General features: G+C 42.2%; 1 pseudogene; it reads left to right on the forward strand.

Annotated features, from left to right (window-relative positions):
• The window catches only part of LOC119507700, a 67,087-nt pseudogene extending 51,870 nt beyond the window's left edge, over positions 1–15,217 (forward strand).
• The last annotated feature ends 10,504 nt before the right edge of the window (positions 15,218–25,721 follow it).

Here is a 25,721-nt window from a genome sequence, read left to right on the forward strand (position 1 = left end):
TGGTAAAACAATGTGAAAATAATGATGCTCAAGTCAAAGTAATTGTTCTTACCAGTCCTTGCACTGTGAACCATCTTTTGGCTGCCCTATCTCAGATATGAGTTCCTACTACTGCACCTTCACTGACCCCAGCCCTTCCCAAGACTCCATTATGGTAAAGACTTCACTGCCACAAAGTTGTGATTTTTGCCACCAGGAAAAAGGTCAGAAGGACCGCCTCACAAGGAAGTAAAATTGATTGTATGCAAAACACTGACACTCTCCACAATTTACTTATTCTTTAGGGCTTTCTCTGTGGACCACTCCCAGACCATTTCTCTGTGGTTAATAGAAAAACCGTTAATGATTATTCTACCCCTTAAACTTGGGTCCAATCATGAAGAGAACTGACTCTGATTTTACTTTAGTCTCTTAGCACAGCTGAGACCAATTCAAATTTTCTAAAAATATCATATTTATAGATTAAGGACATCAACTTTCAGCTAGGGCAGAATGAAGATGATGATTCTCCTCTGCAAAAGCAAGTACGAAACTGAATAAAATGGCAACAAAACAATACAAAACAAAACAAAACAAACAAAAAAACAAAAACCCAACCACTTAGGGGCACTAGAAATTGACCAAAGATGGACAACAAATGGAGAAGAGTCTATTCTTGAAAATGCAAAAATTTCAAGTAAGAATAGTTGACTTTGAGTATGTGGCCTTCTTGCCTGAGACTTCTCCTGTATCCCTAGGGTAACTAGATAAAATACATGGTGCCCAGTTAAATACATTTGACTTTCAAATAAGCAGCAAATAATTTTTAGTATAAGTGTATCCAAAATGTTGCATGGGGCACATGTATACTAAAACAGTATTCATTGATTATCTGAATTTTGAATGTATTTAACTAGGTATTCTCTCTCTCTATCCCTGGCTCTCTCTGCCTCTCTATATACATATATAATTTTTTCTTCTAAATATGGAAATCCTACATATTTCCCCTTCTTGTCTGCTTCCTCCCACCAACAATAACTTCATCAGTTAAGAATGTGGGTCTGGATGTGAAAATCAGCAGCTTTTCTGCCAGAGTGGTGGGACTTGATTTGCGGTGGGGTTGAAAACCCATGGCTTTGCCAGCTAAAAGTGGTGAACTTGGTTAGGAACAAGAAAAACTAGCTGCTTAGCAAGCCTGAGGTTGTAGTTCTTGTTGCAGTGAATGGTAGACCAGCCAGATATTTAATGGGGAATCTTAGAAATGAGATAGTCCTAGAAGGGCTGAGATCAGCTCTCCACATATCCCTTGGTAAATGGAAAACTATGTTGATGAGTGAGGGATATCTGAGAGAGTGGGGGCAGCAGGGCATAAATCCCAATGGAGACCTTAGAACTAGTGGTGAACTTGAATACATTCCCCGGTCACACATATCAATAGACAAATGGTGGAAAGCTTATGGTTTTAAAATGTTTGAGCCCAACCTCTACCTAAAGCACTGGCTGAGCCACTAAGTTATGTAATTACTAAGAAGCTAGGCTAAAAAGTGAAAAAAAAATCTATGCAGAGATATCAGTGACTACATACCATGGGGAGACATATTCTATAGTTTAAGTCAAGGCAAGTTACTAAGGGGGGAAAAACAACTCTCAGAAAAATAAAATGGAATTTAGAGTTGCTACAATAATTAACTAAAATATCTAGTTTCTAACTGAAATTATGAGACATGCAAGGAAGCAGGAACATGATCAATACTCAGGGGCAAAAAAAAAAAAATCAATAGAAACTAATTCTGATTGGCCTAAAAGACTTCAAAATAGCTATTATGACTATCTCCAAAAAATTAAAGGAAGTTATGTGCAATTATTTTAAATGTATACTGACAGTGACAGAAAATAAGGACTCTTGGTAGAGAAACAGAAATTATTAAAATAAAAACAAAAAACAAAAGGCCCTCTAGAGTTGAAGAGCAAAATATCCAAAAATGAAAAATTCACTAGATGGGATCAGCAAAAGATTTGAGAGGCAGAACAAAGAATAAGTGAATTTGGAGATAGAAATTATCCAATGCAACGAACAGAGAGAAAAATGATTGAACAGAGACTCAGAGACCTGTGGGACAATGTCCCAACCTATGCATAATAGGAGCCCTAGAGGGAGAGAAGAAAGAGAAAGGGGCAGAAAAAATATTTGAAGAAATAGTGGCTCAAAATTCCCAAATTTGATGAAAACTCGTGATTTACAGAATCAAGAAGCTCAATGAACCCTAAGTAGAATAAACAAAGAGAAATATAGCTTGATGCAACATAGTAAAACTGCTGAGAGACAAAGACAAAAAGAAAATCTTGAAAGCAACGAAAAGAAAACTGACTCAGCATGTACGGGGGGAAAACAATATAAATGATATCTGACTTCTCATCAGAATACAATGGAATCTGGAAGGCAGTGGAATGACATTCAAAATGCTGAATGAAAAAAAATATGTCATCTAAGAATTCTATATCCAGCAAAGCTATCCAACAAAAATGAAAGTGAACTAATGAAATAAAGATATGCCCTGAAAAGCGAAAATGGAGAGAATTAGTATACTTACTCTATATTTGTATACATACCCTATAAGAAATACTAAAGAAGCCCTTCAATGTGAAAGGAAATGACAATAGACAGTAACTTGGATTCATCAGAAGAAATGAAGAGTGCTAGATATGATAAAGATGTTGGTAAATATAAAAGACTGCATATATGTTTTTTCTCTTTTCTTCTAATTTCTTTAAAAAGCATAAGAGTGTTTAAAGCAATAAATACAAGACTGTATTGTTTGGTTTATAACATATGTAGATTTAAGAAATATGATGAGAACAGCCTCAAGGATGGGGTTGGGGATGGAGCCATATTGGAGCAACATCGCTCTATTTTACCGGAATTAAGTTAGTATTAACCTGAGGTAGATTGTGATGAATTAATGATGGCTAGTGACCTCTAAAAATAGCATAAAAACCCAACAGAGGAATTAAAGTAGTATACTAGAAAATATCTATTTAATACAAAAAAAGGCAGTAAAGAAGGAACAGAGAAACAGGACACAAGACACACAGAAAACAAATGACAAATTAGCAGATGTAAGTCCAACTATATCAGAAATTACATTAAAAGGCAGAAATTGTCAGACTGAATAAAAAAGCAAGATCCAGCTAGATGCTGTCTATAAAAGATCCACATTAATTTCAAAGATACAAAATATTAAAGGGATGGAAAAATATAACCATGCAGACAGTAGCCATAAGAAAGCTGGAGTGGCTATATTAATTTCAGGCAAAATAGATTTTATGACAAAGATCATTACTAGAGATAATGATGAATATTTTCTAAAAATATATTGGGAAGATATAACAATTATAAATGATTATACATCTAAGAACAGAGCCCCAAAGTACATGAAGCAAATGGACAGAATTATAGTTGGAGATTTCAATAGTCCTCTAAAAGTAATTAATGTAACTACTACACAGAAAATCAGAATGGTTATAGAAGTATGAAAATCACTTTCAACCAATTTGACCTATCTGACATACACAGAATACTCCACTCTATAACAGCAGAATACATACTGTTTTTGTTGTTGTTTGTTTCTCAATTATTGATTGAATACTAGACAGTTTGTAGAAAACAGTAAAGCCTGAGGTAAAGACTATTTTTGCCTAGAAATAGGCACACCTCTTCTACAATCAGCCTTTTAATGTAGGGATACTGATGATCTATTTTTTAAAAAAAGCAGATATTGGGTTTTGATGTTGCTAAAATTATCATTAATGTACCATGGTCTGCAAATCCCTCCAGCAGTGGACTGCTGTTACTTTGTACTTAGTGTGGTCTGTGGAATGTTGGAGGATTTTTCTCAGTGTTCCTGATTTATCCTCAGCTTTAAGTGGCCCCTGAATGTTGTGCCACAAAGGGGTCTTTCTCTATGCTCTTCCCCTTCTCATATTGCATACTCATGTTGTTTGTTATTTGGTGTGGGGTTAGTGGTGGGGATTGGGTAAGGCTCTTAGTTCTCCTGATCCAGCTCCAATCTTATCAAGTCCTATGTATCTAGATCTCAGGAGTAGGGGTCTCCCAACATGTCTGTTCCTTTCCCATTTGACAGCCAAACTCCACCTAGTATCTACCGGACATCTTGGACAGAAGAGGGTTTCTTGCCACTGCCCCGGTGGTAGCTGGCTATCGCTCTGCCCCTCCCTCAGCATTCTCTACCTTTGCTTGAGATCAGTGGCAAAGAGGGTTTCCTACCCCTCCTAGCACTTGTTACTCAGTGTAAGGCTCCTGGTGGAAGCAAGGGATGTTTCCCATCTCTTTCCTCAGAGTTTACCTTTGTCTAGGACTGGGGGACAAAAGGAGTATTTTCTGCAATCCCCCAACTGATATTGGCTTCTATCCCTTCCCAGAGGCAATATATCTTGGTACTTCGTACTTCCTCCGCCTACCCCAGAGGGCCCACTGCCCTTGCTTCAGTTGGGGGGTGGGGGGAGAGGGTGGCTCTCTCAAGTTTCCTGCCTGCCACTGTCCGGCGCCTTCTCGCTCGGTCCCGCGCGTCCTGTCCTCGGCCGGCAAGGAGAACAGAGGGAAAGAGGGAGAGACGCAGACAAACTGACACTTGAGGTACGCAATGGCAGTGAATGCAAGCCTTTTACTGGAGCCAGGAAGAAAATTTTCTCTGTTACATATTCCACACGAGGCCCTATACCCCGTGGGAGAACAACCTCTATGCGGCCGTCAGGCACGGCTCCCTGTGGGCTGTCTCCCCGAGGCTAGCCCGGGTAATTTCTTATATACAATAGTTACAACCAATGTGCTGGCAGTACGCAAGCGTGTACAATAGGCTAGCAGCAACCGCTGCCTCATGCGTCATATGCGGAAGCAGGATACGGGCGCCATCTTGGCTCAAACGATGGGCGGGGGCTACTCTGGAGCAGGTCGCGGCGTGTCCACTAGGCCCTAACCCGGAAAGCGGCTCCCCACATCTCCCCCTTTTTTATATATTTCAACCCAGTGTCTCCATTGATGAGTGTACTCCCGTGGGCCTGAGTGACCCACTACATGTTTTGGTGCTTTGGGGAGTCTGGACTAGGCCCCTGCCATTTTACGGCGGAACCTCTGGCACCGACCAGAATGCTTACCTCATATAGAGACCGGAGAGCCCGTGAGCTGGAAACAACGTGACTCTCCCTACAGTACTTTGCCTCGTAACTGGGGAAAGACGGTTGGGGCAGGAGAGTGGCAACCAGCGTCAAAGGCGTCACTAGGCGTCTCTGTGCAATGGCCAGAGTCCAGTCTGGCCACAACTGGGACTCCGCCTAAGAGACTCGCCTGAGACAAAAATTAAGACTGCTGGAGTTATATGTTATATCCGGGATACGGCCATGGACTTTGCCGCGAACCTGGCCCCAGAGCGCCCCACCCCGAGTGGCCGGGACGGGGATCGATCAGTATAGAAGCTACTGTCAGAAGTACTACAGGTTGAAGACATAGCCATCATAGTGGTAACGCGCAGTTGCTGCTGTGCTCGAAACAAGCGTTCTAACAGGCATTTGACGATTACTAAACCCACCAACAACCCTATAGCGAGGAGAACCCAAGTGGTCAGATTGGGCCACGAAAACCAGGAAGTAACTCGGTTCCACAGGTCAGTTACCAAACTGACAAGGTTGAACTTAACGGGGGTCAACTTAACGGCCCCAATCTTGTCCAGGCTGACGTCCACCTGCTGGGTAAGATTGGTAAAAGTTGGCAGATAAGTATTTTTAAGCCAGTCAGAGACTTTGTGGGTGTTAGCAGTTACATTGGCCCTGACCGGAGTGACGCAAAGTCTGAAAAGGATCCATCGGGTGTCACACAGTTGCTCGACTGTTTTCCAGAGCCCATCTATCTCCTGTCCAAGTTCCTGTATTTCACTTTGCATTTTCTGGATTGCTTGCGAATTCAACTCTAACATTAGATTGTGGGCGTGCAACGCGTCCCGGGTGGCATTGGCTAAAGTGTTGACTGTTTCCATCGTCAGGGCGATCTGCTCCGTTGTCCAGGCTTGAAGCACCGCATTCCCCACTGCTGGGACGAACAATGAAGCGACGATGCCGCCGAGGTTCCACAGCCAGCCTTTGACACTTCTTGGTTTCCTGTTAAGGGAGGGATTAAAAGGCCCAGAAAACGGAAAGTTTTCCGTTGATACAACCTGGGTAATAGGGCCTACCCAATCAGTGGTATTGACCGGGACCCAAACATAGCTGGGACGGTAGGTTAGGATGGCGTAGGGAGGGAATCCGTTCCAGCATTCAGACAGGGTACAGGGGACGCTGGAACAGTTGAAGGTAGGCTCTGTAGAGAGTAGAAAGGCGAAGGGAGGGAGCACACAAACCTGCCTGTGCAAAGGGAAGGAACAATTCTTATCAGCATATGTTCCCTCTGCACCCGAAAAAGAACAATTGGGAGAGTTACCCGTCGCGTCGGTTGACGTGTTGGTAAGGGTACCATTCAATAGCATGAAATAGCGCAGGTCCAGACATGCCCCCAGGGGGTTGCAGGCCAAATGCTGAGCGAAGGTTTGGATACGGGAGGCTTTGGGGTCGATTAATGGTTCTCGACATTGGTTTACGGTACCCCACGCCGATGCCTCAGTATATTTTCGGATCTTGCTTATTGCTGTGAAATTACGTATGTGAGGGCGCACGGACCAGAGCCACCAGTCCTCACTTAAGAGGAACGGGTGCCTCACGGGCATACAACTGTGCCAAGAGAAGTCCTCCAGAGTGACTTTCCTGTGTAGATCATGCGCGCAAGGGGGGAAAGGAGGCTGCGGGACATCAGGATCTCGAGAGCAGTTAAGGACTGTTGGTCTAAACCCAGAAAGCTTGAGGCATCTTTTCGTCTCATTTTTGTTAAGCAACCCCTCACAGTCCTGTTGATAGCCAGCCGAGGTATTAAGAAATTCTAGCAAGACTCCAAAAGTCACCTGAGTGCAATGGGTATCACAGGCAGTACTTGTGCTGTTTGCGCAGGAACAATTAGCTATAGAGCGATTAGCAAATGAAAGGATCAGCGTGTCATCGGTTAGAGGAAAGGTCTCGTTGAAGGTTATGGAGGAAACATTGGCAGGCAAAGGTAGATGACGGAGGCTAAGAGTTAAATTAGGAGTGAAGAACTGAGGAGAGGCGGGGGACCCCGCAGAAAAGGGAGCTAGCGTCGGGGGATGGTGCCAGAGGCCCCAGAGGAACTGATCTTCTCCCTGAACCACTGCAACACTGCTGAGAAAGAGAAAACAAATCAGGAGGGTATTTATAGGGGAATAGGGGTTGGGATCACCGGTCCTCCCCCTGGACGACGGGGAGGCGGTCAGGATCATTCTCATCATCTTGCTGGTCCTCTTGCTGGTCGTCACCAGCGTTGAAGGTTGGGTCTCTTGTGTCATGTTGGGGGTTCCCCAATTGGTCAGGCTGCAGCTTCTCAGCGCTCTCGGGCGTTGATACGGCTCTCACCAATCTCTCCGGAACCCACACCGGTTGACGTCCTGGTTCCTGTGGGAAGACACAAACAGAGCCTCTGGCCCAGCTGAGCACGGGGTCAGGGCCTTGCCACTGTCCTGACAGGACATCCTTCCATCGGACTAGACCTCTATGTGGAGGACTCGGGGTGGTGTGCTGAAGGGCAGGTGTCATGCCCTGTGAATTTTCATTTAAGAAATTATACGTGAATAAGGCTACAGACAGTTGAGCCTTTGGGGATAGGCCGTGACCTATCCCCTCTTTCTGTTTTTTGAGCAAGTCTTTCAGAGACCTGTGTGCTCTTTCAATGATACCTTGTCCTTGAGGGTTGTAAGGGATTCCATGCTTCAATTGTACTCCCATATTATCACAAAATTTTTGGAAAGTTTTACTGGTATAAGCAGGTCCGTTATCTGTCTTTAACATTTTTGGCTTGCCCCACGCTGCCCAAGCGGCAAGGCAGTGTGCAATGACTTGGTGGACTTTTTCTCCTGTCTCAGCAGAGGCAAATAATATTTGAGAACATGTGTCTACTGACACATGCAGGTATTTGATTTTTCCGTACTCTGAATGATGAGTGACATCCATTTGCCAAATGTCTCCTGGGACGAGACCTCTAGGGTTAACTCCCACAGATGGGATATGCTGTTGAGTAACACAATTTCCACAAGCTCGGACTATGTCTCTAGCGGCCGCTCGCGGTATACTAAACCGCTTAGCCAGGGTACCTGCATTGATATGAAATTTGGCGTGGAACTCTCGGGCTTGCTGATATGGTGTCAGCACGGGGAAGACGTGTGGCTGTCGAGTGGCCACATCTACTATGTGATTTCCTTGGGCCACGGGACCAGGTAGGCCTGAATGGGCCCTAATGTGAGTTGTGTAAAAGGGATGTTGCCTAGTATGAATCGTCTTTTGCAGCTCGAGAAAGAATGTGCTTACAGTGGAGGAGCATTTTATAATGCCCACAGTTTCTAGGATTTGTAGAGAATTTACGACATAAAGGGAATCAGAGACAATATTCAGGGGGCCAGGAAACTCTCTCAGGACTGTAATAGTAACCTGCAATTCAACCCACTGCGGTTTTTGTGGTTGAAAAAACACTGTTTTGGGAGTGTCCCCTTCCACACAATACGCCCCTGTACCGGAGCTGGAGCCATCCGTGTACACGGTGAGGGCGTTCGCTAGTGGCCTAGACGAAGTCACTTTGGGAAAGATTACCGGATGTTGGGTGACAAACTGTAAGAGGGGGTCTTTGGGATATTGGTTATTAATACATCCCGAAAAGGTGCATCGGAGAACAGCCCATTGATCTATGCATCCGGTAAGCACCTCAATTTGTGGGAGAGAGTAGGGTACTCTAAGGTTTTTTGGTGGTTGGCCAAGGTGTTGGATGGCCTTCTTGATGGCCTCCAGGGCCAGATCTGCAACTGCGGTAGGGTAATGCTCTAAGATCTTTTTTGGAGAAACTCCGGGGTGGATCCAGAGCAATGGCCCCTGTTGCCACAGCACCGCCGTGGGCTGTGACACCGTCGGCAGCAGGCAAGCTTCGAAAGGCTTATCAGGGTTTATTCTTTTTAACGTGGCACTACTGAGTGCCTGTTCTACTTGGCATAGTGCTTGTCTCGCTTCAGGGGTGAAGGACCGGGGCGAAGCTAAGTCCGGATCCCCTTTAAGCAAGTCAAACAAGGGTCTTAATTCGGCATTGGGTAACTTCAGATATGGGCGAACCCAATTTATATCTCCCATGAGTTTTTGTAAGTCATTGAGGGTGTTCAGTTTATCTAACCTGAGAGACACCTTTTGGGGGGAGACTTGAGTAGACGTAAGTTTTGCTCCCAGGAAGGTGACAATCTCGGTCATCTGGATCTTCTCTGGGGCTATTTCAAGATTGACCTCTCTAAGTGCAAGAACCAAATGTGATAGTGCAGCGTTAAGGAGATCTGGGCTTTCATGAGTCAGCAAGATATCATCCATGTAATGAAGGATCCTTACTTTGGGGAATTGCTGCCGGGTATCGGCCAACTGTGCAGCGACATACAACTGACACATGGTAGGGCTGTTGGTCATGCCCTGGGGCAGGACCGTCCACTCAAAGCGGTGACAGGGCCCCTCTTGGTTTAGAGAGGGCACAGTAAAAGCAAATTTTTGGGTATCCTCTGTGTGAAGTGGGATAGAAAAGAAACAGTCTTTGATATCTAAGATGATAACAGGCCAACGCTCTGGCAGGGCCGAAAGGAGGGGCAACCCCATCTGAACGGGCCCTAAAGGCTCCATGCAATTATTGATGGCTCTTAAATCGTGCAGCAACCTCCACTTGCCTGATTTTTTCTTTATAACAAAAATAGGGGTGTTCCAAGGTGATGTGGAGGGAATGAGGTGGCCCTCTCTTAGCTGATCTGACACCAGAGTGTGTAATGCGGAGAGCTTTTCCCGTGATAAGGGCCACTGAGGCACCCAAACCGGAGATTTGGTCTTCCATTTTAGCTTTATGGGTGTGGGTGGGAACATTCCCTCAGTGGCCCCCAGGAAAAACCCAGGCCTTGCTTGACAATGTTGGAGGTAGCTTGTATGGGCTCTACACGTCCCTGTAACGAGGCTCCTAAGCCTTTGCCAGGGACATATCCCATTCCTTTTAACAATCGCTTAGAGGTTGGGGAGCAACCACTGGTCAAGGTAACGTCCATCTGGGTAAGAATGTCTCTTCCCCACAGGGAAACAGGCAGGGCTAATACATATGGCTGAAAACTACCTTGGTGTCCTTCTTCGTCTGCCCAATGAAGGGCAGCGGCACTCAGCATGGGTGCCGAAACCTGGCCTATTCCTCTGATGGTATCTTCCGCCTTGCACGTCGGCCAGGTGGAGGGCCAGTCCTGTTGTCTTATAATCGACCGATCGGCCCCGGTATCTAGCAGGCCTAGGAAAGATCTGCCTTGTACCTTGATAGTCAGCATGGGTCGAGACTCCAGAGACATATGGAAGCCCTCAAAAACTTCTCCTGAAGACCCAAATCCCTTATCTCCTCTCTGTCTGGGTCTACTCTGAAAGAGTGTATGCAAGCTGGGTAGGAGCAAGAGCTGTGCCAGCTTGTCACCTTTTGCAATGACCAGCGTACCTTGCTGAGATTGTACCATAATCTGGACGTAACCTGTGAAATCTGAATCCACAACACCTGGTATGACACTTAGTCCCTTTAGGGCTGTGGATGCTCTCCCTATTATGAGCCCAACAGTCTTTGCTGGCAAGGGCCCTTTAAAGGAGGTCCCTACCAACTGGACACCCATGGAGGGGGTCAGTACGAGTCTGGAGGTGGCACAGAGGTCCAGTCCCGCTGACCCAGGGGATGCGCGAATTTGGGCGGGCTTCGTGTCGCCGGATGGCATGCAGGGGGGCCCACCGAAAGGGTGGACCCCCCCTGCCCGTTTTTTGGGTCCTGTTCAGGACGGCCAGAAAGGCGCACACCTTGCGCATCGAAGGCTGACCTACAGTCTTCTGCGCGATGAGGTCCCTTGTGGCAACGGCCACATAGCCTGGTTGCTGCATATGGTCTACCAAACTGTGGAGTGGCAGGTGGTTGACCTTTATTGGGACAGTTCCTCTTAATATGTCCCAGCTGGCCACAATGATAACATCCTCTGGGCTTCATTTCTAGTTCTTTAGATTTCTTTGCAGACACTTGTAAGGAGTTGGCTAGCATGGCAGCTAGACCTGCATTAGTTAACGGGCTGCCAGCATCTCTGCAAAGCCGAACCCAGTCCGTCAGCTGTTTTCCTCTGTTTTGTGCTAAAATAACTTTACATTCTTTATTACACTGTTCAAATATCATTTGTTTAACTACAGTCTCTGCCACCCCTGGATCTGAGAAAATTCTCTCGGCTGCAGTTTGCATTTTGGCTACAAAGTCCACAAAAGGTTCTGTGGGGCCCTGATGAATATTACTGAGCGAGGCTTGAGCCTCTCCCTCACCTGTCAGCTTTTTCCAAGCTCCCACGAAACAACGGAAGATTTGGGCATAGACCTCTTGAGGGAACCGCGTTTGATTTTGGGCATGGGCTCCCCTCCCCAACAGCATGTCTGTATTCCACGCGCCATGTCTTCCCGCTGCGTTCCTAGCCGCTTGTTCCTCAGCTAACTCTTCAAACCACGCTTTCCAATCTATAAATCGGCCTGGTGGCAAACAAGCACGGGCTAACTGAACGATATCTGCGGGCGTATGATTTAGGGCGGAGAGGTTTTCAACCATGTTCAGGGTATAAGGGGCATTGGGGCCGTACTGATGGACGGCCTGCCTTAGCTCTTTCAAAAGTTTGTAATCATATGCTTCATATTGGTTGTTGCCTTGGTGGTTAATAATAACCGGGTACATTTCTGGGGATGGTTCTGGCTTAAGTGGTTGGTACCCACCTAGTATACCGAAAGGCCTAAAGGTGAAAGAGGGGACCCATTTCCAGAAATGCCTCCCTCCACATTCTGATGATATGGGGTCTAGGGGGCCTGAGTATTCAGGTGGGGGATACGGCTGTGGATGCCCCTCCCCCGGCCCGCCTGCAAGGGGCTCCGGGTCCCGCAAAGGCGGACCATCGTGATTATCGGATTCGGGCACTAGTGGGAGCTCTCGGCAAGGGCCTTTGGCGGAGCCGCTCAACCAGCCCACCGGAAGCCGCGGCGTTTTTTGTGACGCGGCGACAGGAGCCGGCGGGGCGGAAGGCCGCGTGGGTGGGGCGGGAGGCTCCTCCCAAGCAATTAATGGAGGCGCTTCCGCTCCCTCACCGTCATCGCTATCCGATTCTGAGGCAGAGGTGTCCGAGCTACCACCACTCAACTCTGGCTGCTTGCCTTTATGAGAGCCGGCCGCAGATGACACCGACTGGGTTTCTTGGAGAGCGTGCCGTACCTCTTGCAAGGCGGAGGACGGACTTAGGCCTGTAGTCGACTCCAGTTCAAGGACCGCGCGGACGGTCTCCCATATAGGGACTAGAATTGGATCCAGACAAACGCCCGTCTGACGCGCCCGGTCTATATCGTGACCAAGCTTCAGCCAAGAGGGCAGACTGAGGCTGCCGGTGGAGGGAAACCAAGGGGCAAAAGTTTCAACATCATCGAGAAACCTCTGTAGGGAGCTTTTCTTAACTGAGATACCCCTCTGCTTCAGGAGGGTTTTTAAAGGAGCCAATAAAGGCGAACTTCCAGACTGCCCCATGCTTGCAGTCGGCGCTGTACTTTAACCACTCGGAGAGCTCTTCCGAGTCCCCGGGACCGCCTGAGAACCCACGGGCCCTGACTCTCACGTAAAAGAAACACTCACCTTCTCGCGCTGATCAGGCGCGGGAAGTCCGCTGCAGTGAAAAAGGAGCGAGGCGAAAGGTATGTGCCCCGTACGGTTAGCTCAGTTGGTTAGAGCTTGGTGCTGATAACGCCAAGGTCGCGGGTTCGGTCCCCGTACGGGCCACCACTTGTCCGGCGCCTTCTCGCTCGGTCCCGCGCGTCCTGTCCTCGGCCGGCAAGGAGAACAGAGGGAAAGAGGGAGAGACGCAGACAAACTGACACTTGAGGTACGCAATGGCAGTGAATGCAAGCCTTTTACTGGAGCCAGGAAGAAAATTTTCTCTGTTACATATTCCACACGAGGCCCTATACCCCGTGGGAGAACAACCTCTATGCGGCCGTCAGGCACGGCTCCCTGTGGGCTGTCTCCCCGAGGCTAGCCCGGGTAATTTCTTATATACAATAGTTACAACCAATGTGCTGGCAGTACGCAAGCGTGTACAATAGGCTAGCAGCAACCGCTGCCTCATGCGTCATATGCGGAAGCAGGATACGGGCGCCATCTTGGCTCAAACGATGGGCGGGGGCTACTCTGGAGCAGGTCGCGGCGTGTCCACTAGGCCCTAACCCGGAAAGCGGCTCCCCACATGCCACCAATCTTTCTTCTCAACACTGTGGAGAAGAGCTTTTGAATGAGTATGGACTTCCTAATGCCTAGAGCAACCAGGGATCTAAACTGTCGCTCTACCCTAAATTTGACCTTTAAGAATTGTTAAAAAAAGTTTCATCTGTTTTTTCATACCCACTTTTAAGGTGGTCACCTCTTCATGCTGAACTTTGCCAAAAATAAAGCAGTTCATGATTTTGGTGTCTCTTCAGAGGCGCCTGTTAGCTGCTCTCCAATGGGCTCAAGATAAAGTATGATTTGATTGGTTATCTAGCTTTTTATTGTTGTGAAGTTGGGATCCATGTTCTTTTGAGGCTTTCTACATCTAAGCAGAAGTGAGACAGGATCTCCCTTTTAATTAGTCTCTTCCACTTGTGACTTTCTTCTTGAGTTGCCCATTCTACCAAAAGGAATCAACTCCTGACATTTTCCGGGAGAAGGTATTAAGTTTCCACCTACTTGAAAAGAAACTGAAGCCATTAAGGTATCTTGTTTCTCCTTAAGAGCTGAGTGATGAAATAAATCTTCTAAAGTTCATATTTCCAAGTCTAAATTTTAGTGTTTCAATAGTACATAAGTAAACAATTGCTTTTTAAAAAGATAGCCATAGAAAAAGGGGGAACATGGTTGAAAAATTTTACTGGCTTTTACTCTGAATAATTTTGGATTCTTAATAGTTGCTTAGATTAAAATACTTTGTGTTGTTTAGAATATATATATTTTTAATGTTTCAACTTCTTTATGATTATATATATATATACATACATACATACACACACACACACACACACACACACACACACACACATTTGGAAGAGACCGGCTGAACAATTGCTTTGGCCAGTAGATAGAATTTTATTTGATCTTAATATCAAATGACTTTCAAAATGAAATGAAATTTTTTCAGTTTAAGTTTTCCAATTTTTTATTCTTCTGGCAAGATACAATTTAAAGGAACGCCAAGAAGAGTACATTGAGTGGGATGATGTAATATGAAATGCCAACAAAACTTATGACTGAAGTGAAAAAAAATAGGAAACTTTTAAAGTGGAGCAATTCAAATATTGAGAAAAAGATCTCACTTATTTTGATGATGGAGAAACTTTGGTGATTTCATTTCTCTTAAAGAATGGTTTAGCTTTAGAAATCTGCATTTCATTTGGGAGTTCAACCCTCCTCAAGAGATAAAAAAAATGGAATTTACATGCTCTTCTGGCTCATTTGTAAAACTTTAAATGTCTAAGGAAATAATGATTAACCAACAAGCAAACAAAAAACTCAAAAAATTACTTCTAGGAAGGAAACATTGGTTTTAAATGCCTACAACAACTTGTGCACGTCTGTGGCATCATAGCATAGTGAGGTAACTGTCTTTGCAAAGAAAATATTTTATTTGAAACCAACAAGCAAAAGCACTAGCTCTTCATTTTTATGTGTGAGGCTAAATTATATCTATGTAGGAATCAAGCTGAGTGATGATTGACTAAACTTGAACTTAAGAGTTTTTATTTGGATATAGAATAAACAAAATCTTTACATAGAATCTTAATTTTAAAATTATATGTCTCCTTTATTTCTTAGGTTTTATGGAATCACCTATTATCCTACCTAACAAATGCAAGGATCCTCTTGGGTAGGATTATTTTTGGTTTCTGTTCATTAACACAGGCTGACATGGTAAGGAGAACTGGAGAAAATGACCTGGAGCTGCAGGAACATGTGTCCTTACAGGTCAGACTTAATTCAAGCCTGGTGAACTTCCCAAGTAAAAGGTGAAGTTTATTTTTCCTACCCTTACCATCACCTGCATTCTGAATTTCAGATTCTGCTTGAGTCAGGGAAGGAGTAGTTAACTTCATGGGGAGCTTGTTGAGAATAGTGCCCTTATAATTGGGTCCACTGACCTGACTGAGTGCAAACCATGATACTTGGTAAGATTTGGTCATTTTTAGGATAAACATTACATGAAACTCACGCATAGTTGGTTATCTTCTTGCAAATGTGTAGGGTGGTATATTTTATATGTATGAAGGCTGAACATTATTGGGAGCCTACTCAGCATCCATTTGATCTTCCTTCCTAATGGAATACCAATTGTGTAGCCCACATGGCTTAGCGGAAGCTGACTGACTCTACCTCCAGAGGCTGGTTTTTACCAGGTGAACCCATTCAAGAGAAACACATCTGACTGATTTATAGCCAGGCCCATTGTGGACCCAAAGGATGTGAGAAGTTCGCTGGGGGCTTCTTGAAAAGGAACTTACTTATTTATAACAGACGGCTGAGAATTTAGCTTCTCTCCTGTTGGATCTGAGGGAGAAAGCATGTGGTGGTGATTGATACCAACAGTTATCCTACAACAATGATCAAAACTGGGTTTAAGATGAACATAATTCTATAAATTCTTGAGCAAGAGGTGGGGAGAACCTGGGTCCTTAGGGACATTTCTGAGGCATTCCAGCCTCCTGAGCCAAAAAACTTCCTTATTTTTAAAGTCAGTTTGAGATGACTTTTATGTTACTTGTGATCAAAACCATTCTGATACAATGTGTATTTTACCTCTGAAGAATTTTATCCTATTGGTTCAACCTCAGGGCTAGGAGGCCCCCTCAAATTTAAGTAGATTGGTATTGACAAGTTCCCATTAGAATGTCACAACTGCCAATATGGTTGTTGATCTAGAACTATGGACAAAGTGCATGAAAATTCTTTATTTTCCAGAAGAAATCATTGATTGTAAGTATAGTTATTTTTAATCAAATGAGCTCTCCTTGGAAAAAGATGCCATCTGAGTTAGTGTCTTCTCTAATTACCAAGACTGATAACAGAAAATATTTTATTGTTTTTGCATATCCTATTGTGGGGCATTTTTGGAAAGTCTACTCTTGTGTGCATAGGCTTACATTTTCCAAAAAATTTCTAACTACTAAGATTTTTCTTAAAAAAAAATGAAATAGAAAATATGTGGATATTTGAGTTTCCTTAATGGCTTAGCTTATAAACTGCCTTAACACGCAAGTGGAATTTTGTGAGGATGGGTAATAGGAGACTTTGGGCATACTGTGTCGCAAGTCAAATGTGAGTCAAATTTATAGAATCTGTTTAAGCTGCAAAAGGATCACAAGATGTAAAAATAATAACTTGTGAAAAGGAAATGTGAGGTACCTCCCCTAATGCTCTGGACCCATTAGCGCTGGAGATATACTGCTGAGATGCTCCATGAAAAGAAGAATGAAGACATCACTGAGAACATTGATCTGAGCTCCATAGTGATAGTTAAGAATGGGAAAACTAAAGGGAAGTTGAGAGCAGTAGAAAATTTAATCTGGAGAAGGAAAGTTTAAAGTAGTCATATGAAGTTGAGGTCAAGGAGGGAAATAGAAAAATCATACTGCTTTCAAAGAACATGGATTATGCATCTATCTTAATTAGGCTATTATATTTTTAACAGAACGTCAATGAGAGGATATGAGGCTCTATCTAAAATTGAGGGATCCGTATTGCATATGAGGAAGAATTTCCAAACATGGAAATTCCAAACATGTTAAATTCTTGTATAGACTTACGTGTTCTCCAATTTCATTACTCATTTACTCATTTATGTCCCAAAGTTCTTTAGGCAAGTCTTTTGGTTTTAGTATTTATGCTAATGAATCTTCTAGTGTAAAATATTCCTAACTGCTAACTAGCCCACATAAAATATATATTGAATGAATGCAAGTTTTGTGAGGTCTCTAACACAATTGTGCAAGACTTCTATTATTATCATTTTGGATAATTGATAGAGTTTGTGAATAAAAGGAAAAAATGGAAATATTTTAATAGTCTCATGGAAGAATATTGCACTAACATTTAGGTGTCTTAGTTTATAGACCTTAGTTATTATTTCTAGACCTATTAGTTACAGATAAGCTGTATACCTTTGGGTGAGTCACGTCATGTCTCCAGACCTCAGTTTATTATCTTTAAATAAAGATGTTGACCTAAATTTTCCCTGTCCAATAACTAGCCATCAAGTTGATAATGATGACTTGCAATGTAGCTAGTTCAAATTGAGGTGTGCTGTAAATGTAAAATACACACAGTATTTCCAAGACTTGGTACAAAATAAAGATTGTAAAATATTAATTATTTAATATTGATTACATGTTGAAATTATAGTATTTTGGATATGTTAGGTTAAAGAAAATATGTTAATAAAATTAATTTTACCATTTTCTTTTTAGTTTTTAAAATGTGGCTCCTGGAATATTTAAAATTACATGTAAGGCTCACATTATATTTCTATTGGATAGCACTGGTCTAAATGGTTGCTAAGACTGTCTAAAAGTTTATGTTTTCTTTTTAAGTGTTTTAAACATTTTATATCCAGAATGTTCCTTTAGTAAACAGGTGCTCCTTGACATAGAAATACCCTAATGAGGTTGTCACTTCATCTGAGGTTCTTGACCAATGAGAGGTTGTTTTTATTATTATCTTTCTATTTGTATATTTAAATATATCCTGCTATATTATCTTTCCTTTTTTTTGTCTTGCAAGTACAGCGATCTTAAGCAAAAGAAAAAAAACTTATTTGGAAGGTTCTAGTAGATGCTGATATAGCTTTAGCTGTTCCGAAGTGTTTTTAGAGCCCTGCCTTTCCTTTGCAGCGGTAGGCTATTATTGGCTGCAGTTGGGCCAGTTCTTCCTCTAAAGACTCTCTTCACTTATTTCTGTGATACCACATTCTTCCAGCTCTCCTCCTGCGATTCTGCCTTCTATTTTGCAATCTTTGCTTTATTGTTTTTCTATCCAGCCAAGGCTTTGTCTTGTCCCTGTTCAATTTTTACTCTGTATTCTTTTCTCCAACATTACCTGTTTCCATGGTTTCTATTACTATTTTTATATTGACAGTTGCTGAAATATTTCTTGTCCAGGAGTTTCTTCTGAGCATTGGTTTGCCTACTTGAGATTTTCTGGATTTCCACATGGATGCATCATAAACAATTCAAATTTAATATTCCACCAAATGAGCTCATGATCATCAGCTAAAGACTTCTCCTGTGTTCTCCATAACAGTAAATGATTAGTACATCCAACTCGGTGATTCATGCCAGGGACCTTTGTTTCTCTCTCTTTTTTAACCTCCACAACCTATTGATACCACTTCCTAAATATTTCTGGAATCCATTTACTTCTTTTCTTTTTCACTGCCACCATTCTTGTCTTTTCAGCAGAAAGCTATTGCAGATATCATTTATCATTTATTCTTCTGCAATAGCTTTCTGTTGAATTCCTTGTATCTAATTTTGCTGCACTAAAATCAGTTTTCCTCACTGTGGCAGGAGTGATCTGTTTAAAATAAGATATGATCATATCTCATTTCCTCAGGATGAGGTCCAAACTTCTTTATCATGATCTGTGGGCCCTGTATACCTGCCCTCCTGCCCACCTCTCTGTCTGGCCTCTCTTGTTACTTATTCCCTTACTTTATATTTTCCAATCATATTGGGTTTTTTGTCAAATTAATGAGATTTCATGTTCTTTTTCAACCAAGTGCTTTTGAACATGCTGCTGTCTATGATTCTCCTTCCACCCATCATAAAATGCCTTTTATTTCTAGTCTTAGAATTTGCTTTATCTGGGAAGCCTTTCCTGAGCCACCAGAAGAAGTCAGATATCCTGGGTATATGCTCCCACATCATCCAGCACTCGATCAGTGTCCCCCATTTGAGTTCAGCTCCATGAGATCAGGGGCTGTGTCTGCCTTTTTCACCTCTGTGTTATTAGTACTTAGCAGACTGCCTGCCTTCAATAAGTATCTGTGAATGAGTGAAAAAAAAAAAAAAAAACAGGCAACCAGTTTGATTTGGATATAGATAGTGTAACTGTTTAGGATTCGTATTTCTAATATCTCTACCCTTTGGACTGGATTTGAATCACTAATATTACCATGGACCCCAGTAAGGCTTAAGGGTTTTCCATGTATCCAGTATATAAACCAAGTTTGTGTTGAGAATTTCCTAGCAAGAGATAAGCTTCCTGTTAAGACCTGTGACATGGTCTGGGCACAGAGGGAAGAGCAACAGCACAATAAAAGAATTTCCAGACCCTCGTGCCTCTCATTTTGTTGAGTTCTAGCCACCATTCTAAGTGAGTCTTTGAGACAATATTTGCTCTAAGACACAATGCCACCATGTAGACTTTCCTGAGGATTTTTGGAATTCAGCTACTCTTCTCAGAGATTAGAGACTTCGTCTCCATGTGTCAATTCCATCTTAATGGAATACAGTGGGGGTAGCGAGGCAATCTATTGACAATTATTGTGGCATAATAAAAATGGTAGTAGTAGTAATAATAATAATAATAATAATAATAATAATAATAATACTGAGAACTAGAATTTATTGATTATTATGTTCCAGGAACTGTTTTAATCACTTTACACTTATTAACTCATTTGATTTTTATCTCACCATAAAAGTTAGGTACCATAATTAACCCCATTTTTAGATGAGGAAACTAGGGTTAATTAACTTTGCCAGGGTCATTTGGCTGTTGTGTAGAGGAGCCTGAATTTGAATAATCTGTTGAGAAATAATTTAACTTCTTAAGAGCAGGCTTACACTGTAAATCAATGAAAGGTATATGTGTCAGTTTGGATGTATTATGTCCCCCAAAATGTTATGTTCTTTAATGAAATCTTGTGGGGACAGAAGTATTAGTATTGATTAGGCTGGAATCTTTGGTTTAGGTTGTTTCCATGGAGATGTGACCCACCCAGCTGTGGCTAATTCCTTTGATTAGATTTTTCCGTGGAGGTGTGGCCCCACCCACTCAGCATGGGTCTTGATCATTTACTGGAGTATTTTAAAAAGAGCCACACAGGCCCAGATGCTGCTGCAGCTTAGAAAGACATTTTGGAGATGGCCGTTGAAGACAGACTTTTGCTGATGCTTTGGAGATACTAGCCCAGAGTTTGCCCCCTAGAAGCTAAGCCTAGAGACATTTTGGAGAATGCCAATTTGAAACTCAACCTGGGAGCAAGCAGACATCAGCCACATGCCTTCCAAGCTAACAGAGGTTTTCCGGACACCAAAGGCCTTTCTCCACTGAAGGTATACTCATGTTTATGCCTTGGTTTGGACACTTATATGGCTGTAGAACTATAAATTTGTAACCAAATAAAACCCCTTTATAAAGGCCAGTCCATTTCTGGTATTTTGCATAAGAGCAGCATTGGCAAACTGGAACAATATATCAGCCTCCATCTCATGTGTCACCCCCTACATACCTCCCTGTCTCTCCTTGTGGTATGAGCTCCTCGTCTCTGTCCCACCATTGCCCTGAACATGCCATATCTTGCAGTTTATAATCTATGTGTTTCAGGATAAAAATAGAATGCTCTGGCCCTGAGGTAGGCCAGGCGATTTAAGCATGGATTTATTTTTGAAGGTTTTTTAGCCATTTTAGAAGAAAAAGATGGATCTGTTGGAGGTGGGGGGGGGTGGTTGTATTGGAGGCTTAGCATGTTGAAAGTTGAAGGTAGAAGTGTCTATCCAGGAAAATGGTGAGGATTCTGCCAAGTGGAGACAGAGAGAAGTTGGGGTTGTTGAGTGCTTAGTGCCCCTGAGATGGGAGAAACAGTGTCTGCAAGGGGAGCCCACTGAGAACTGTGGCCTGGGAAGTGGAGTGCTGGAGGAGCTGCCCACATTTAAATGATTCCTGGCTTGAGCTAGCAGCAGGACACTGGTGACCACACAGGCTAAGCAACAGGTCCTTCCCTTTGACCCCAGATCCCATAAACCCTGAGTTGTTGGATGATACAAGGCATGTGAAGGGAGACCTAATGATTGGTATGTCTGCTTCTAGCCCATCTTGGTGGGTTTAACCTGGAGTAGATACAATTTAATAGTATCTACTAATGTAATTCTATCTGCACATTTATAATATAGAAATATGATATTATATGCATTTTGAGTGCTCTGGACCAACTTGCCTTTGTTTCAGTAGGCCTTGGCTAGTCCTTGTCTTGCAGGTTATCCCAGATGAAAATCTCAGCCTTGATTTTAAAAAAAAGGTGGTTAGCTTGTGAGTGCTGAATAATCTTACATAATCAGAGAAGGAGACCTTGTAAAATCATCCAGGGAAAGCATTCTCTGGAGGAAAAGACTTTTGGCTGCAGTTATATGTCTAGACTTTAGAGTTATTGCTGAAGGCAACAGTATTTTTTTCAAAGGCAATAGTTACTAAATTTAATTCAAAATACTTCATGTCAGTTAGGAATAAAGTGAGAAAATACAACCTGTGAGTTTATCTCTAATACAACAGAATGTGATATGAACAACTGTGAAATCTTATTTTTATTTAGCTTTATCCAGCCTACATGTAATTTCCATCAGACTGAGAATACTCCTGATATAATTTCCTGGTGTTGAATTATCTTAGATCAATGATAGCTGTATCTTTTAAAAGACATCTAGTGGACAGTCAAACATTCTTCAGTTTAGCACATTAAAAACAGTTTTTTTTTCATGAGGGAAAACAGTTTTTTCATGAGGGAAATTTAAATAACAGACGGATTTTTTTAGATCAACTATTTTTGTGTTTTTGTGTTTTGCCAGTTAAACTTTTAAATTATAATCTGAAGTCTTTAATGTATTTGTAGTATACACTTTTCAAAAATGTAAAATCATTGTTCTCAGGCAAAAATAAAATGAACATGTGTTAATAATTTTATTTAACTCATGAATTAATACAGGGATTGGTTATTTGTTTATATTAATATGAGTCAAAGAGGATTTAAGAGACTAGGACATCTATAGACAATTTAATAAAGAAATGTTAGGATAAGATTACTGAATAAGTTAAAAACTGATTAACGCCCAGCAGGACATAACTCTTTGGGGTTATATGTTTACTGGGCATCTCCAAATTACCAAGTAAATTCAGTGAATCTAGGACCTTTAATCAGTAATAAGCAGTACATTCCCCTAGACAATTCTTGGGTGGCCGTTGCTCCCATATGATTCTGAAAGTAAGTGCCACATACCCTTTTTGTCTTATTTACAAGTTGTTGTTTTTGTTGTTTCAAAAGGACAATTGACTTAATTCATTTCTGTGACTATAGAGCCTTTTTGTGATGTGAGAGGTGATTCGCCCCTGTATACTTTCCTGGTCTCCCCAGTTGTGTTGGTGCCTACACAGTTGTGGGGGGCAAGGATGCTTCCTTGGCCACAGAACAGACAGGGCATGGTTGTTGCCAGGCACCCTCATTATCAGGATGCCTTCACAGATATTGCAATTTCTCAAGGAGTCCTGGAGTCTCACTTTAGTAAACACATGAATAACTGAGACACAGAGCTTAGCTCTTCCTTTTGAGTTAGCTTCCAACTATTTCAGAGTGAGAAGCTAATAAAGTCTTTACCAGAAGGATCATTAAATAAACATTAATTATATAGCTTAGAGGTCAGGAGCCCAGAGACTGAATTCATAAAAATCAGAATTACCATTGGTCTACCACTTATTAATTCTGTCATCTTGGTTAGATACTTAACCTCTCAGGGTTTCAGTCTTCTGATATGGGTTATTATGAAGGTTATATGAGATAATGAATGTGAATGCTCATTATAGTGCCTTGGATGCAGTTTTTGATCAGTAATAAAAATAAGTAATAAATTATTATTATTGACTCTGGGTCAAATACTGTTTAGGTCTTAGGCATTTAGAGACAACATGGTGCTAGACCTGAAGGTTAATATTCCACTTCAGGGAGGGAGATAGACCTGTAATCAATAATTATGATACAAAGTGTTTACTGCTATTACAGAGGATCCTTAAAGGGCTCTGTCACATAAATAACAAAGCCATTAACTCAGCCTAGATGGCTGTTGGCACACTGGGGAATGTACTAACAGGTGACCTTTAAAGAGGGTTTGAGGGAATGGGAATGGGAGCTAGAGAGTGAGCTAAAGGGCAAAGTCCATTTTCTGGGGGCTGGGTGGGGATGGGGAAGTTGTCTTGTGATCTGCTGGTGAAGGCCTCGTGAAAGAAATAGAAAATGGGAATAGGAGTTTTCATTACCTTAAATTTCAGGTGAGGCAACTTCTGGCAAAACTCTTCTTGCTACAACTATCCTTAAGTTGTCAAGAGTAGAGCCCAGCTATGGCCAGGCCAAGTTTGTTCAAGGTGTGAAGGGACTGAACTCAAGAAGAGTCCTGGGTTCTTAAGATTATGGGAGGTCATAGCACTACTGTAACCTGCACTGCTCAAACACATGTGAAGAATTTTTTGGTTCTGGGTGCCCTACCCTAAAAGATAGATGTTGATTAAAAATAAAAAATTCAGTTCAAGAGTAGAGTGGTAAGGAAGTGAAGAATATATAAACAAAGTGCTGTAAGTTTGGTGGCCATATAATCTATTGCCCAAACATTTGACAGTGAAAGAGGGCTGTTAAGAAAAATTGTCCAAAACTTGGAAATAAAGCAAGATAATGACTGTATGTCTTCAGTGACACACAGGGGCAATTATTATCAGGCCTGCCCAAGGATTATTTGATTTCCCTGGAAGAATGTAACTTTGTGTGACTTTGCCATTTGATGAATGCCCAGATATTGTGATGTCATATTTTATTTTGTAGACTTCTATCTAGTAGAAGAAAAGATAACCCAATGGTATCTGTTTAATTCCTTTTAGAGTAATAACCAGTGTTTTAGTTTCCTAGGCTGCTTAAAGCAGATCCGATGAAATTGGTTGGCTTAACCAATGGGAATTTATTGGCTTACAGTTTGCAACCAGGAAAATGTACAAATCAAGTCATCGTCAAGGTGATGTTTTCTTCCCAAAGACTGGCTGCCAGAAACCTTTGGCTTTTCTGCTACTTAGCAAGGCACATGGTGGCATCTGCTAGTCTCTGCCTTCTCTTCAGGTTTCATTGCTTTCAGCTTCATGCTTTTATGACTTTCTCTTCTCTTTGTCTGAATTTCATTCTCTTATAAAAGACTCCAGTAATAGGATTAAGACCCATTCTGAATGAGGGGGGTCACGCCTTAACTGAAGTAGCCTAACCAAAAGGTCTTACTTATAGTGGTTTTAAATCCACAGTAATGGATTATATTTAATAACATATTTTTGGGGGGTACAAAGAGCTTCAAACTACCACAGCTAGTTTCATATCTAAACTAGAAAACTTTTCCTAACATTTCTTTTTCTCAAAATGCCTAATAGCCAGTTCCTGTACCATCTTATTTGTTGCCTTATTAATTGATAAATTGAATAAAATATTTGACACACATTCATTATTTGTATGAGCATAACTTTTTTAACTTTTTGAGCTTTATACTTAGACAAGGCATTATTAATTTTATTCTGGGAAAATAAGGGTAAATTGGGACTATCCTGCACAAATCAGGCTATATGGTAAACTTAGGTATAAGAAGTGTTGAAGGAGTTCAGGAAATTTATCCTGGAGAAGGAAGGATGGGAGGGCATGGTGATTTGGAACTGTATGTTCCCCCAGGAAAAGATATTCTCAATACCTGTGGGTGTGAACCTATTGTAAGTAGAACTTTTGGATATGGTTACTTCAGTTAGGATGTGACCCATCTCAATCAGGATGGGTCTTAATCCTATTATTGGAGTCCTTTATAAGTGGAATGAAATTGAGAAAGGGAGAGAGAAAGTAGTAGGAAGCAAGAAGCTGAAACTGTACCCAGAAGAGAGGGAGAGACCAGGAGAACTGCCATGTGACAGAGGAGCCAAGGATTGCCAGCAGCTACTCCAGAACACCACAGCCTTCGGGGAGAAAGCATTGCTTTGATGATGCCTTGGTTCGGACTTTTTCCCAGCCTCAAACCATGAATGAATAAATTCCCACTGTTTAAGCCAACCCATTTCATGGTATTTGCTTGAGCAGCCTAGGAAACTAAAACTGATTTTGGTACCAGGAATGGAGTGCTACTATTGCAAATACCAAAACTATGGAAATGGCTTTGGAATTGAGTGATGGGTAAAGGCTGGAAGAATTGTGAGGTACCTGACAGAAAAGGTCTAGATTTCTTGGAAGAGACTATTGGTAGAAATATGGACGCTAAAGGTACTTCTGATGAGGGCTTAGGCAGTAATGATGAATGTGTTATTGGAAAATGGAGGAAAGGTGATCCTTGTTTTAACGTGGCAGAGAACTTAGTGAAATTGAATTCTGATGTTGAATGGAAGGCAGAATTTGACATGATGAACTTGGATATTAGCTGAGAAGATTTCTAAGATGAATATGAAAAGTATAGCCTGGTTTCTCCTTGCA

Source organism: Choloepus didactylus, chromosome 13 (genome assembly GCF_015220235.1).
Source record: "Choloepus didactylus isolate mChoDid1 chromosome 13, mChoDid1.pri, whole genome shotgun sequence".
Lineage (NCBI taxonomy): Eukaryota > Metazoa > Chordata > Mammalia > Pilosa > Megalonychidae > Choloepus > Choloepus didactylus.